A 12,921-nucleotide genomic window follows, 5' to 3' on the forward strand; every position below is an offset into this window, starting at 1 on the left:
CGTAATAAACTCAGTCTCCTGTCACCTCGCTACGTAATTTCTCCGTCATTTTTGTTGCTTTTCTCCGTCACAATTCGAGGTATGTACACGTGTCTACATTCCGTGTTTACGTTTGTTGTTCATTCTTTTTATATCCAGTAATATCACATGGTTAAGGTCTTATACACACAAGCATTTCTCCTCATAAAGTTTCAGCGGTAATCTTTCATTATTCTACAATCCCCAGATACCTTTTCATCTACATTCATAACGTCAGCTTAACCCCTAAAGAATTTTATATTTGCTTTGGAGAACTGCGCTGTTGTTTGGTGGAAATTACCTCTGTGAGTGTGGCGTGTGTAGGAAAAAAAAAACTTCCTTCCGGGTCCCTGTAAAGAAGCCACAGTATAAACGGGTGATCACATGTTGTTCCATTCAGATGTTCAACCCTGGAAGGTTCAGCCATATTGTGAAATTGAAGCAATATACCAGGCTAGTGGGTACAGGGTCCTTGTCATCCCGCACTAGGCCAGCAAGGCATTACACTACCCCCCCCCCCTATATAATAAATAAAAGAACATTCAAAACTTGGAGTTCTCTCTCAGGAAGCGATAATGGTCAACAACAACAGTGTGTACAGTAACGAACAAAATTCCCTTTACACGCCTGAGTCCCTAAACTACTGGAGCGAGTCTAACAACTTGAACTTATTAAAATTTCTTATTTGAATTGCCTAGTTCCCGAGAGTTTATAAAGTGATGAGTAACACATTAGTAAAACTTATATTTAACAGGTACGGACCATCAACTTTTAGCCGTTGTATGTTAACATGTTAAGAATAGCAAACATTATCATGGAATATAAATGTTAAGGCAAATTGGAGTCATCCAATATAGATCAGCTTAACGAAATCACAAAGAGAATTTACATGAGTTGGAGAACCTCTGGTGAACTAAATCCTGTATTGTATTCAAAAGCTAAATTTCCCCTTTGTCCAAAACTGAAAGTATCTGACCAGTGAGGGCCTCCAATGTTTACCAATGAATGTGAAACACAATGATTGCATAAAAATGGTTCCAGAAACTCTCAACTATTCATGGAAAAATGTGTGCCGGGCATAATCCGAACAGAGAGGAAAATAAACGAATAATTGTCCTCTCAAACTACATTCCGAAAAATTACTTCCAGGGATCCAGGAAGTGAGTTGGTAATGTACAAGACATAATGTTCGACAAACAGATTAACAATGCACCAACGAGTTCCTTATCTGCAATATATTACGAGAGGAAAGACAGATAAACACTAACTACCAGACAGACAGATGATTGGGGAGACAGAGGCGCCTAGTGGTCAGAGGACGTTAATGATATAAGACGATGGAAGCCTATGAGGAAGTCTTGATCCAGTAGTAACTTGACACTGGTGGTGATAATGGTGGTGGTGATAATGGTGGTAGTGGTGATTATGATGGTGGGTGGTGATGGTGGTGATGATGGGGGTGATAATAGTGGTGATGATGATGGTGGTAATAATAGTGATGGTGGTGATAATAGTGGTAGTGGTGATTATGATGGTGGGTGGTGATGGTGGTGATGATGGGGGTGATAATAGTGATAATAGTGGTGATGGTGGTGGTAATAATAGTGATGGTGGTGATGGTGGTAATGGTGTTAGCAGTCATCACCTCACCTTGAGAAAAAAATAGAAAGATACTTTATTTTTCTGCCTTGATAATACTTATTGAGAAACTTGTCTGGTATAAAAACATCGTGTGTGTGTGTGTGTGTGTGTGTGTGTGTGTGTGTGTGTGTGTGTGTGTGTCGACTAATGAATGTGTTGGCTCACATTAGTAATTTATCAAAATGAACCACTGATTATCCTAGTGGTTTGGGGTGGACAGCATACAGCCCAATTACGTAAAACCAGTGATAATAAATATATATATTTTTCAGTATTAATATCGCTGAAGAACACACACAAAAAAATACAACCAGTGTAATTACCGATTCATGAATTTGTGAAAGGGGTTTAATTTATATACGGATATATGAATACATAATACATAGTGTATATTATATGTATGTTTATGAATATGTTACTAGTCAACTCTCTAACTGGCCATTCTAGACATGAGTTGACTTGTGAACCCATACATAGAACACTAATAAGGAGAGTTTGTGGTGTGGGTTTGAACCAGGGAGGGGGGGGGGGCCAAGCTTGATGATAGTGTTGGTAGTGTTGATGGTGATAGGAATAGTGATGAGATGATAACGGTGGTGATGATGGTGTTGACGGCAATGATAACGATAGTGGTGGAGATGATGGTAGTGATGGTGACGTCCATTATGATGACTGTCATGATACAATAATGATGAGTGTTGGTGGTGGTGATGACAGTATCGATTATGTTGTTGTTGTTGATGATGATGATGATGATGATGAAGATAATGATGATAATATTAGTGTTGGTGATAAAGTGCTTGTAATATTAGTGGTGGGGGTTGGTGATACCGTTAGTGAAAGACCATACATGGGAACAGACAGACAGAGACAAGACAAGAAAGAGAGAGAGAGGTGTGAAAAGGAGAGAGAGAGGTGTGAAAAGGAGAGGGAGAGAGGTGTGTGAGAAGGACAGAGAGTAGGGGGGGGGATAGGAGAGGAAGGAAGGAGAGAGATAGAAAGAAAAAGTAGAAGAGAAGAAGAGAAGGAGGTGGAGTCGATATGTTACCAGAAACCCAGGTTGGTACTCCCTAGAGAGCTACTGGCAGATAATCTGGTCATTTAGGAACATGGTGCGTCTTGTGAAGGGTCCCAATGGGGGGGTGAAATACTGGTGGACAAGGTATCTCTCTCTCCCTACCATCCCCGATCCTCCAACTCACTCTCACTTTCCACTTCTACGTTATACTTTCGTACTAAAACTCACCACTAAAACTTCTATCGTGAAATAATGGTTTACAAGGCATTAACCCTTTCTCTCTTATCTCCTCCTTTTATTCTCATTCCCCATTACATTTTCACTGTAAAGGTCGCCATTAACTTCAGTCCGATCACCCGTGTTGGAGAAAGTGTTACTCCTACCATACCCCAAACTTTTATTTCTATTCAACATTATTATCCTGTATTAAACTCGCCCTTAACTTCAGTCGGTTATGTACAGGTGAACCAGGAGTTAAGTCTCTCATGTGTTGTGTCTCTTAATACAATATCGTTATAAAACTCCTAACAAACATCCGTCCATATACTGACATATTGCCTCCTTATTATGAACCTTCTTTCTGATTCTATTTCTCTTACAACATTATCGGTGTAGAGATCCCCACAAACTCCCTCCAGCGTCAGACTGTATATTCCTGCCTCCTATGTTGGGTCAAGTCGCCAACCTTCCATCAACAGTCCATCAAGTAACGCCCACTTATTTTTTCCAGCCTCACACATTACCGTCACCAACATCTCTTTTCAGTCTGGGAAATTGAGACACTGAAGAACACATGGCCGCTGGTAAACTATTTCTACAAAGTTTTCGATAACAATAATATTTACTGTGTTGTGAGAAGGAAAAAAATGGGGTTTTGTTTCTACTGGTGAGACATCTTGGTGCACAGGACAACATTAATTCCGTTCTCTCAAGTAAGAAGATTTTAAGGAGTATGGTGTCATGTGGGCTGGGACCAGGTGACTGTCAGGACTGAGCGATCCACCCTCTCATCTCCTGGCTATCACCTTTAACATTTGTATTAACCTCTGTATAGTGTGTGTGTGTGTGTGTGTGTGTGTGTGTGTGTGTGTGTGTGTTATATGTCTTCATTAACTATACGTATATCATCTTACCTGGAACAATACTCTAATTTCATTTCAATGGATCAGAATTCAACACAAGTTTCCAATCCGACAGCGAATAAATTCTTCCCTAAGTTATTAAACACAAGAATATTTGCCGAAGTTAACATGACGGTGCTGTCAAGGAGGCTTTGACAATGGTTGAGGTAAAGGTTAAAGAAAACGAAGAAGTATTTATCTTGTTAAAAATACCACTTTGTAAGAACCATCTGGTGCTGTCATGTTATACAAGCGAAGGTTACAGTGAAGAATATTTAACGAGTCTGAAATATTCCTTTCTTAAATCCAGCTCGACTTTCTGATGTGAATATTTACTGAACAGTTTTAAAATATCATCAAAGGCACCAATTTGATTTAAACGTTTCTTTGATGAACTGCATAAGTGAATCTTGTATGGTGGTCGAGTGAACCAATAACACCTGGCCATCATCAACACCTATGTATACCTGAGACTCATTAGAGCACGTTGCTCTTCCGTACGGCAGGTGTTATAATCATACACCTCGATATGATGAATTCCAGAACCTCACACTTTGTCATAAACTATTGACAAAAAAAAATCCCCTTATCTCGATTCTGGTAAACAAAATAAATAAATAAACTTTACGATTCACTAAAAAAAAAAAAAAAAAGATCCTGAAGGACAAACAACAATCCATTAAAGAAAGAATTCAAGGAGAGAACTACGGGATCAGGAGGATGAACTTATGATCCGATCCTCTCATACGACTTTCATTTGTTCTCAACCCCACAAGACAGGTTGGTTGGTTGGTTTTCCACACACTTATATACTCACCCCGTCTCTCTCAAGCATTATCATCACTTGTCATGAAATATATTGTGAGTAGAACCCTTTGCTGTGTGACCCATTAAATACATTACCCCAGGAGTGTCTAATGTAATAGTCCACATAATCAAGCCATGCAATTAGGACAGCTTTGTTAATAATCAAGTAATATACAATGAGATTTAATTATCTGAACTCTCTAAACTCATGATAATTACAAATAGGGAGGAAACAACACGATTGACTCAGACTATTTTATTTCTACTGAGCTGATAACTTGTATGTCAGTAATAGTGAAGGTCAGTAAATCATCAACTGCATTTTGTCCACAAGTTTTTAAAATAATTTACTGAAAGGATCTTCTTATTTTCTACATTAAATTATACATTATAAGTCAACAATGTGTCACAAGTGTTAAAAGACAATTATGTTTTATCGGAAAATTTTATATTTGACAGAAGTTTTTTTTCTATTTAACTTAATTCGGTGCCTACCATAACAGTGTATATATTTACTTAAGAAAATTAGATGCTGCAGAGGTGTTGCAAAAGTCTCTTATTATTTATTGTCGTACGATGGGTTAGTCTTCGCTTGGCACTGTCCGATGTTAGTGTGGCTGTCGGTGGGTGTACACACCACCATACAGACACTACTCTATATTTGTAACTTCAATTTTGGTGCCACGAGAAACATCACGAAAATTTACAGTTTGAGGAAGAGGAGTTGGTCGAGTGAGGAGCCGACCACAGTGTCTTCATGTGTATCTAAGGCTAAGTATACCGTATACTGTATCCGGGTTATAGCAATGGACCACTTTGTCACTGTTTTTTTTTATATTATTTGTTCGTGTGATTTAATATACAATATTGCAGATAAGGATTTTGATTGCTATATATATTTAATGATTTCCTATTATTATTGTTTATCTCATTAAGAATGTTTTAAGGTCGTTGGCAAATAATGTTTCAAATGCCCAGAAAAACTTTTTGTCCTTATTAAAGTGTTTTCAAATCACAGGTTTTAAATATATTTTTGTGCATATGGATGGTACTCAAGACACTGATCATGGCTTATTATTAGCAGCCATTTTGTGTTTTGACAGAGTATTTCTGGTCACATTATAAACTGGTCGCGGCGCCCCTCTAGGATACCCAGATATGGGCTAACCGCTTAGGAATGCACATACCACGTTTGATGCTTTTATCCAACATGTAACGATCATTTCCCTAACAGACCTGACTATAAGGATGATAAAAGAATGTAAACTAAAACAGGAACAGCGTATTGAAACTCCCCCCCTCCCCCCCCCCAAAAAAAAATACTCGAACATGAAATCCAAACTTTCATATTATAAATCATAAGACGAGACGCTGAAATTTTTAACAAGACAAGAATATGACTTTACCAACAATATAACCGAGGTCAAGAGTGATTTATTAACGAGAGAGAGACACTTGTCGAATCAAAAGAACAATACATTCACTAAATAACGACACAGAGATAATGTTCAGTCACTTGCAACAAAGAAAAACCTGACAGTTAACTCGAGGCATTATTAAAGATGCAAGGAATAATTCATATCTCCCGTGTGTACTGAAGTATATAATATGATATAGTGAAGTGACATATAGAAGTGTATGTTCCCCCCTTCAACACTCCTTCCTCCTGCCGCAAGTCCCCCTTCAACACTCCTTCCCCCTGCCTGGGTCCCCCTTCTTTTCCTTCCCCCCTGCCTGAAGTCCCCTTCAACCATCTTTGCAAGTCCCCCCTCTTGCTCCTCCTCCTGCCTGGGGTCCCCCCTCAACCTCCTCCTCCTGCACCAAGTCCCCCTTCAACCTCCTTCCCCCTGCCCACCAGTCCCCCCTCAGCACTCCCTCCCCTCCTTGCAAGTCCCCCCTTCAACCACTCCTTCCCCCTGCCACCAGTCCCCTTCGCCTCCTTCCTCCTGCCACCAAGTCCCCCTTCAACCTCCTTCCCCCCTGCCCACCAAGTCCCCTTCAACCTCCTTCCCCCCCTGTCACCAAGTCCCTCCTGCCTCCCTCCTCCTGCCTGGGGTCCCCTTCCGCCTCCTTTGCTTCCCCCTGTATGAAGTCCCCTCAACCTCCCTCCCTCACTGCCTGGAGTCCCCTTCAAGCACTCTTCCCCCTGCATAGTCCCCTTCTTGCTCCTTCCCTGCATGATCCCCTTCAACACTCCTCCTCACTGCCATAAGTCCCCTTCAACCTCCTCTCACTGCCTGCGTCCCCCTTCAACCTCCCTCCTCCTCCTGCCCACCACCAAGTCCCCCTTCAGCACTCCTTCCCCCTGCCGCAAGTCCCCCCTCAACACTCCTCCTCACTGCCGCAAGTCCCCCCTCAACACTCCCTCTCCCTGCCACTGGGGTCCCCCTTCAACCTCCCTCCTCACTGCCTGGGGTCCCCCCTCAACCTCCTCCTCCTGCGCAATTCCCCTTCAACCTCCCCTCCCCACTGCAAGTCCCCTTCAACACTCCACTCTCCTCCTGAGTCCTTCAACACTCCCTCCTCACTGCCGCCAGCACCTCCTGCCTCCCACCAGCTCAGCGACGCATCAGTGTGTTAAATTCACTCTAATGGTGTAATTTATATCGTGGTAAAGGAAGCGGCGGGACAAAAGTGAGAATAAATGTGGTATTCATAAGCCAGAAGCTTTAAAGCCTTACCACTAATAAGAAGAAATAGGTTTGAGTGAAGATATCATTTTACAACAGCTATAAGGCTGGTGAGGCGGCTGTAATACTTTGTGTGGGGTGAGGAAGACGCGGCCCGGGAGTAGTGAACACACACACGCAAGCACGACAAGCACGCACGGACACACACACACAAACACCCAGTAGGTAATGATATCGTATCACCTGAAAATTCATCCCACAATCTTATTTCACCTGAAGATTAATTACCCTAATGTTGACTTAACTTAAACCACTTCCCCCACAGGTAGCGTTAAGGTGGTTAATCTTCACCTGGAATAATCTACTGTGAATTTTCAGGTGATCCACAATATCATATACGGGGTTAGGAAAATGAGTCTTTTTTTTATACGTTTCATAAAAATAATTATAAGACTTACACCAGTCAGCCTCTCTCTCTCTCTCTCTCTCTCTCTCTCTCTCTCTCTCTCTCTTGTATTTTAACTGCATCTCTATCTTCTATATTCCTTAAGTTAGTCGGGCACCAGAGGTAATAATATAGAGTTTTTATATCTGTCTTTAACAGTTAAGAACCATAACCAAACTGTATATCATTACTAAACCAAAACTCATTACAGTCATCTCATTAGAATACATTATTTCTAAATGATAATCAAGCTGCATAATGCGTGTTGTTTAATCAAGTTGTTTTTAATCGGTGTATTCAATTTGTCAGATGACTTGATTACTAGAACCTTTTTATCAGGGTTAAGTAATTACACGTGTAGAGTCGAACAAAATATTTAACTGGAGGCGATTTTCCTACCGAGAATTTGCCGCTGGTCGAGTTTCTTGTGTCCGATTTCTTTTCTTTTGACTCTTCACTGAGGAAGACGAGACAGAGAACATCTTATATCGGGTCTACTAACACTTGTCTCAGCTCCTCATCATGACTGACTGAGGAGAAATTGTGTGTAGACCGATGCTGAGTTACTGCTGGTCAAGATGCCTCAGGTTGCAGTGGAGGAGGATGAAGCCCACACACAAACGTTCGTCAACATCAAACAGACTGGAGAACTGAGCACCGGGGTTCAGTTAATCAAGGAGCTCGAGAATAATTGAAGTACTTGTGTAATTCCCTCACACACGAGAAGGCATCCTGTAGTACAATGCTACCAACTCATTAGCTGAGGTATCGATGAAGTCTAATATGACGTAATATCTATCGTGCTTTTAGCTAAACAATAGTGAGCTACAATAACACGGTAATAACCATGTGTATAGGACATTAACAACAGCAGCAGCAGCAGCACTCTCGGTACAAATGTTACATCAAGACCGAGTTCACGTAGAGCAACCATTAGATGCACCACCACCAGCTGCACCGCCACCTCCAGCTGCACCGCCACCTGCACCACCACAATCACTAGACGCACCACTATCACCAGCTGCACCACCACCATCAGCTGCACCACCAACATCACTAGACGCACCACCACCAGCTGCACCACCACCAAGCTGCACCACCACCACCACTGCACCACCACCACACTAGGCTTACCACCACTCAGCTGCCACCACCACGCCTAAGCTTTGCACACCAGCTGCCCACCACCTGCCACCACCACCACACACCACCACACACTAGACCACCACACCACTCGCTGCACCACCACTAACTGCACCACCACCACCACCACCAAACACACCACGCACCACCACCACTGGTGCACCACCACCACCAGCTGCACCTGTACCACCACCACTAGACGCACCTACCACTCACTACCACCACCCTCAACACCACCACCAGCTGCACCACCACTAGATGCACCACCACCACCACCTGCTACCACCACCACTAGACGCACCACACCACTAACTGCCTACACAGCTGCACCACCACCATCACTAACTGCACCACCAGCTGCACACCCACCAGCTGCTGCCTGCCTCTCACCAGCTGCTGCTGCTCCACCACCACTAGACACACCAACTGCACACCTGTACCCACCACCACCTCCACCACCCACCACCACTAGACACACCACACACCCTCGCTGCACCACCACCACTAACTGCACCACCACCAGCTGCACCACCACCATACTAACTGCTACCACCAGCTGCTACCACCACCACTAGACGCACCACCACCACTAACTGCTACCACCACCACCAGCTGCCACCTACACCAACTGCACCAACACCTGTACCACCACCACCACCACCCTGCACCACCACCACCATTAGACACTTACCACCACCTCGCTGCACCACCACCAACTGCACTACCACCACCACTAGACACACCACACCACCTAAGCTGCACCACCACCAGCTTGCACCACCTGCACCACCACCTTCACTAGACGCACCACCAACATCACTAGACGCACCACCACCAGCTGGTCCACCACCTGCACCACCACCTCCACTACCAGCTGCATCGCCACCTGCACCACCACCACCACTAGACGCACCACCACCACCAGCAGCTGCACCTCCACCACCAGCTGCATCGCCGACACAGATGCACCACCACCTATGTGTATGGAACCTGGACTATCACGAAAGATAGGGGAAGTTTATTCACTGTATCACGATGAGCTAAAAGCTACCCCACCTTAACACTCTGTTGTAGCTCAGGTTACCTACCCACCACTGTCAACTTTGAAGGGCTGGCGCTGCCCGCCCACACTCGGGCTATTCCAGCACCCTTTTTACCCTGTTCTTCAATAGTGTAGGTCCTCTCCCATCCATTCTCAGTAAGCTCCCATTCCCTCCACACATCTTTTGTACAGCTCCCATGCCCCCATCCATCCTTTAGTCTAGACAAAATGTTAATGAAGGAAAGAACGGGAATATACAGAGAAAATAACCTGAGAAAAGAGACAATAAGTTACGTTAAACAAAACCCAACGAACATCAGCCGAGTCAACGGTGCAGCGTAAGATTAAAGGCAGAAAAAAAGCCCTCATATAACAGCGAGTCTCGTTATCATTTTCCATTTATACACACTTCCCTGCTATTATGTAGAGTGGCCGAGCAGGTGCCGACCCCGATTCTTAACTTTCAGCAGCTACTGGGGTACAAAGGCAAGACGCTAGTCCATCTAAAGATTGTTCCACAATCACTCAGCAGCTGGTGGGTTACTCCACCACCTTGGCAGGATGCTGGTCTACCCAAGGGTTGTTCCACTATCACTCAGCAGCTGGTGGGTTACTCCACCACCTTGGCAGGATGCTGGTCTACCCAAGGGTTGTTCCACCATCAACAAACGCACCTAACAGTATATTGAGGACTACACCAAAGAAAATAAGGTGAGTTATAATACCTTCTCTCACAACAGATGAATTCATTTTTAGGTTCAACAGATTCAGTATTTTCCAGACATTGCATAAAGAAAGATACAATAGCGTTCATTGTACGATATATTTTGAATATCGCGCTTAGTAAATGCAGAGAAATTAACAGAAATACATACAAAAACCCGTACGAACACCATACAATGTTATAACATCATATACTACGTTGTATCACCCATTTACAGGTATTCTAAGAATGTCTGCCACTTTAGTAAATTAGTTTCCATATAGGAATTTCAGATAAAAAATGCAGCGACTTATTTGTAAATCCTCAGTTTTATAGCTTATATTTCATGTAAAGTAAATTTTAAGACTGAAATGATACCAGACCTAACCATTAAGAAAATGAAAAAGATAAATAAAAACGGAGTAAGCCATACAATATTACACAAAGGGATCCCAGTTGCTGTAAGGAAGCAAATGTGTTATTAAACAAGCTTACGAAATATATTTATTACGCTACACATAATGAGAATTCGAGGATAACTGAAGGTAACTTAATAATATTCTTAGAACAAAGACATTGACAATGCACGAATGTGTCTGAAAAGAAACGAGTTCACTCTACATGGGGCAAAGCGTCAAAGCAAACACCAGGAGTTGAAGTCGTATATATCAATTCCCAGCCATAGTTATGTTAGTCGATATGAAGACCTCACAGAGAACACGTGCATCATCCATCACGGACTTAACTCCTTATAGTAATCACAAGATAAAGAGTAACTTGGCAACTGTAGAAGGCAGTGCTACCAAAATAATCGGTAACTGATGAATGTTGTTCAGAATTCTTGGTCCAGTATGTCATACTGTATAACACCGTAAAGGTACAAAACATGCTTTTGTTGACTGAACTCATAATATAATTTTCTGGGGCATATGAAGTTTCATTATAAAGGTGTTTAAGGTTTATTTTCTAATGAATGTGAGATACTGACGATAAATTCACAGCTGAAAGATAAAGATAATGAACCAAGTCAAATATAATCTAATAAACCAAACTACCAAACTATGCTGAAAATATAGAACACCGTCTTAAGAATAACACACTAGCGGTTAACGACTGGTTTCAGTTTTGATATTAAACAAATTTTCCCAAAGCTGGCGGATTGGGTACTCGGAGGAACAGAGTCATAAATAACAAAAAGATGACAGAAAATTTGTCCCATCAAAGTTTAAGGACTCAGCTTCACGGGTATTAGATGTAAACAAACAACCCACGAAAAAATATCGATGCAAAAACGGCCAATATCCGACGGAAATGAAGATCAAAATCGGTCTAAACACACATAAATACACTAGAATAATATATTTTTAACTTTCTAACAGAATTGGGTGCGCTTATACATATTAACCAAAACTTGTACTTTTACACCAATTATTATGGTGACGCCAGTAAAATATAATCAACCGTAATGATGTTTTAACAATTATGGCCGATAAATAAAGACGTCAATTATATTTTTGTTGTCAAATCTTGGCTTACCTTTTTCCCATTCTTTCGTTAAATTTATTCTAACGCCAGGATGACTTAATGGGCAACCAACTATGGGAAATAAATCTAACACACGAGCAGCAGGAATAACTTACAACGTTTATAAAGATATTAAATGTTACTTACTATTGTTTCTTGTAATTGGACCTGAGCTTCCAAGGTTCACTGTCCACCTCACAGAATCAAAACAAACATCAACACACCGCCTTCCACGTCTCCTCGTCACTGAATAAACAAAACAAAAATGGCGGCGGCTCGGCTAAACAGGGCCCCCAACCCTACGAACTCCACTCGGTGAGGCGCAATATGTCCTAAAGGAATTAAATATTATTTTTTTAAGGGTTATATTATGTAATTTGTTTCATGTAGTTTTTTATATTACCTCAATATATAATTATAATCATTAATTCATAAATATCCTGGTGAAATTAAGTCAAGCGTGAGTCAGGAATATATGTGTTAAGTGTTGTACGTCCGGGTTTTGGGGATGTATATAGTTGTTACACGGACTATAACGGTATAATTAAAAAAAAAATTAATTGGTAATGACTATTGAAATTACTAACTTAGTGTATGTTCTTTAATACCTTGTTCTTGAAGTACAGTAACACATTATAACATCCATTTAAACCGAAGTGGAAACCATGATATTTTTTTTTTGTCAACATGGTCATAACATTTGGTACTGCAATGAATTTATGGATTTCTGTCCCCGTTTTACAATGTTTTTTTGATAAAAGTTACACGCTTCCATAAAACATATTGCATTGTATCTGTGCTATACGTTTATGCCTAGTGGTGCAAAATG

This window comes from Homarus americanus, unplaced genomic scaffold, assembly GCF_018991925.1.
Source record: "Homarus americanus isolate GMGI-L3 unplaced genomic scaffold, GMGI_Hamer_2.0 scaffold29924, whole genome shotgun sequence".
NCBI lineage: Eukaryota > Metazoa > Arthropoda > Malacostraca > Decapoda > Nephropidae > Homarus > Homarus americanus.